Source organism: Sebastes umbrosus, chromosome 2 (assembly GCF_015220745.1).
Source record: "Sebastes umbrosus isolate fSebUmb1 chromosome 2, fSebUmb1.pri, whole genome shotgun sequence".
In the NCBI taxonomy this organism is placed as follows: domain Eukaryota; kingdom Metazoa; phylum Chordata; class Actinopteri; order Perciformes; family Sebastidae; genus Sebastes; species Sebastes umbrosus.
In genome coordinates this window covers 24,827,915-24,832,565 of record NC_051270.1, presented here as the reverse complement: position 1 = coordinate 24,832,565, position 4,651 = coordinate 24,827,915, and positions in this window count along the sequence as shown.

Here is a 4,651-nt window from a genome sequence, read left to right as displayed (position 1 = left end):
GGACATGACTGAGCTGGCTCTCTGCGCTGAGAACGACCCACTTAACTTCACCTCCAAAGTCTGCGCCAATGAAACAGTCCTCCAGAACCTGTTGGCCAATCAGGACAACACCTGGTTAATACAGCACTGTGCCAACCATTCACATACAGGGGTGTCTCCCGGTGGAGATGGGGGACAAGAGGACGGCCTGATTGGATTTGACCCAGCAGAGCAGTGCCAGTACTCCGGCTGGATCGTATCTCTTCCAGACGCAGCGCTCCTGACTCTCTGCTGGGAGCACGACCAGACCAGTTTTGTCTCCTCCATCTGCCCTGACGCTGGTCTTCTCTTTTTGCTGTCCCGGGAGCCATCTAGCACGTGGGTGGGCAGCATGTGTACCACCTACACCAACTACACCACCACTAACAGCAGCAGCAGCACCACCGCACAGCCTCATATCTGCCTGGCCAGAAGCCTGGTGAGACGGTTCAACTGGACCTGCTCAGCTGACTTCACCTCAGCCTGCCAGCCCGGGGCCAGTCAGAATATGGCCCTGCAGATGATGGTGCGCTGCTGGGTGGAAAGTCTGAGGTCCAGGGTGGAGGATCTGCTGCCTCCACCTGTGGCCACAGTGTTGGAGCAGGCGGTCGGCACTACTGTGGTGATCCTGTTGGCCCTGGAGGAGGTGCAGAACACCTCGCTGCATGTCACCGAGAACATACGACTGAGTGTGTTGGCGTCTGTCGTTCGCTATCTCGAGAGGGAAGAGGACTTTGACAAAAAGAGGGTGTTGCTGCAGTGCTTTGGGGTGAGTAGTTTGATTGTGCAGTAAATGTTTGAAAAGAAAAGTGTCTTGCTATCCTCCCTTTCCAATACTGCGGTAACGTGAGCCACCGAGTGCAAAAAACTGTGGTAACGCCGTTCGACTCGACTGCAAAAAGTTGCATTCGAACACACCGCAAAGACTACAGCTAATGGCCGGCTAGCACGTACATTCTGCACTTGCGTAACATGAAATAACTCTCCACACCAGCAGGTCGCGGTAGTCGATATTCATTGTTCAAAAAGGGAAACCGTAAGTCGAAGGACTGCGGATATGCCATTGTTAAGATACGTACATGAAATGAAGTGGTGTTTGCCGACCATTTTCACACCACTCTCATTCACCACTTAGCTTCATTCCAGATGGCCATGATGTCGCTGTGAAAATATCTGTGTATTGGAATGATCAGATGAGATGAAGATGAAAAATGAGAAGAGCCTTCTGTGTTTTCAATATGCTGAATCGGCTGAAAAACTAGGCCGACAGACGCCCCCCCGAAATGTTACACACTGTTCCTTTAAGTATTATAAGCAAAATGTGCCTAAACTATCACAAGTAAAAGTGCTTATAATTAAGAAAATATTCCCCTGAAATGGAAATATTCTAGTAAAGTACAAGTATCTCAAATTTCTACTTGAGTACAGCAGTTGAATACCTTGATACATTCCACTACTGCTTGCTATATTATTTGTTACTATACTTATACTGTATGAACGACTAATGAAGTGTATTTTAGCACTTTCTTGGAAATGTATTCTATAGTTTAATCAGAGCATAGTGTGAATAGTGATTCTCCCTCATCTTTTATTCATATACTGTCGGCTCAATCAGTTTCTGTGTAGATAAATGCATTGACTCTATAGTTTATCTAATCATTCCTCCGTATCAGTTACCATTAGCGTCGTTGTATAGCAGCTGACCTCCAGCGTACAGACAGCCTACAGCTGGTGTACAGTTACACTCCTGTTATCGATATCCACATAATGAGTCCCTTCCTCTGCGTGTAATCTCTACTGGCTAACACTTGATTTAACAATTACAGTAATGTGTTAAAACAGACTCAGATTATGTTGTGACATTAATCCCCCTGTTGTTACAACCCTCTGTGTGTGTGTGTGTGTGCTTTCTTTGTGTAGAGAGTCTTAACCAGCTTGATGCAGACAGCAAGAGACGTGACCAGTGATAAAGTCTTCGTCATTAAGGTGATTTATTCCACACTTTAAATGTTAATGTAGGTTTTTTAGCCATGTTAGCTGCATGGCTCTAGGGATGGCAGAGTCAGTCTGTCGGTCAGTTCATTGCTTTGTTACAGACTTAAATATCTCAATTATTGGATGGATTCCCATGAACTTTTTTACACTCATACATTCATGGTCCCCAGAGGATGAATTTGGTAATCCCCTGACTTTTCCTCCGGTGCTATGAACCAGCTCAGCAGGTCAAAGTTTCCACTTATCCTGTACAACATCTACTAGATGTATTTGCATATTAACATTGGTAATCCCCCAACGTTTCCTGTAGCTCAACCATCAGTTTGACATTTGTGGTTTTGAGCGACATTTCTCAACAACTATTGGGTGGATTGCCATGAAATTCTGGTACACACATTCATGTCCCCCTCAGGATGAATAGTAATAACTTTGGTGATACTCTAACGTTCCCTCTGGCACCATGATCAGGTCAAACTTTTAATTTGCCCAATACTTTGGTTTATGACCAAATACCTGCAAAAGTAAATGACCTGAATCTCGTCAGCCTCAGCTGTACGTTGTGTTCAGTGCTAATCAGAAAACATCAGCATGCTAACACAGTAACCTATAATGGTGAACATGGTAAATATTAGGGCTGGACAATATGACGATATACAGTATAGCCCATTGTCAAAACGATATAAAAATATCTATCGTAGATATTTTTCTATATCATTTCTATCATGATATAGGCTAAGCCTATATATATATATTTTTTTTTTATATATATATAATTTCACTTAAAACTGTTTTGTTAATTTTGCACTCAAATTCTTAAAATGAAAAAATACTCATTTGTCAAGTATTAAATTCACACAGGAGTATACAAAATAGGCTTTACCATGCAGTTATTTCATATGGACTATTTATTTATTGAATTACCAGAAAGCATGCTATATCGTTATATACTGTATATTGTTATTGAGATATGAAATGACCTATATCGAGATAGAAGATTTTGGCCATATTGCACAGCCCTAGTAAGTATTATACCTGCTTAGAATAAGCATGTTAGCATTGTCATTGTGTGCATGTTAACATGCTGACATTCGCTTTAGGCTCAAAGCACTGTGCCTAAAAGCACAGCCTCACAGCTGCTAGCATGGCTGTTGATTCTTAGTCTTGTTTCCATGGACACCCTTTTATTGTTTATGTCTCTATTACACGTGTTCAAGGAGAGGAAAACATGCCCATTCTCAAAATTGTTTGTGGTGCTGGGAGTAGATCCCGTCCAATATCTACTTTTTCAAAAAAATGACTTGCTCCCACACACACTTTTCTCTGCTTCATTAGTCAACGTTTCGGTCAACAGGAACCTTCATCAGGACATTAATCAGGACACATCTGTTATATGTGTTTGCCATGTTTATTTGGACTAATCTCCTTGTGTGTTTATGTGTCCAGGAGTACTTCAGGATACCGCTGAGCAGCCTGAGGTCAGTGCTCGGAGCAGCTCACATCACCACCGTCAGACTGATCCTTCAGTACTACAGCAGAAACAAGGAAACGCTGCAGGTGAATAAACACAATATTACCCAACCAGGTGAAACCTACACTAACCACATTGAACAGTATGTTCCTGTTCCTTCCTGGAACTGCTATTTGCTTCTGTTTGCCAGTTGTCCGATAGGTACCTGTCCATCATGGTGTCAGTGCTGTTCCAGACTCACCTGGTAAAAGATGTCAGTCTCTTCCCTGAGCTGGCTCCCCTGCTGGCTGCAGCCAGCCCTGCTGACATCCAACGATTACCCCCACTGCAGAACAACGTCAATGTGTAAGTGATGGTGTCACCTTATCATTTCTGATGAGCCCCATACTCATTATTATAAGGCACATTTATTAATGATTATCTTGTCTATTATTCTATTCTATAAACAGCAGTATTATTTCTCTGGTGTGTGAATGATGAGGACTGTTTCCGTCCTCGGCTTCTTAAAGGTTGCCTTCTTTCATTTGTGATGCTTTTTAAGTTTGAACACCGGAATATTTTTTTTAGCAGAGGAACATGTTTTTGTTTATGTATACTATCGTTAATAAACAGTAGTATCTTTTCGGATGCACTGAGCAGTAATTTAAGTCGTCACTTCCTGAGAGCCTCTTTGCCGGTTGGAGACATGTAACCATGGTAACCCGTGCCAACCTCATGCGACCAAAACAAGGGTTTTGTGAGAATCAATATTCTGAATTCATTTAAAATTTATATTACACCTAGCGAAGTGAAATCCTATACTTATAGTTAAATTAAAGCGTTATTGACGTTACAGATATTTATGCCTCCGTAGTGTTCAGCTTCGCATACTGAAAGTATGTATAGAATAGAATGCAGTAGTATTGTATGCAATTTTACTACTGGTTTCATACTAAGGTTCTGGACATACTAAAATAATCTCACATGTTAGAATGGAATTTCAGACACAACCATAATTTAAATATAATGAAATTTGTTTAGTTTTTTGTTGTTGCCATGATTGCCTCCCTTCTTCATGCACCTTGCCAGCAGGAGAAGTTGTACCAGAATCAGATAGAGTAGTTCATTAATCCAAGTGGGAAATTGTGTAATTAATAATACATATATAGAGTTGCTGTTGAATCTCGGGCA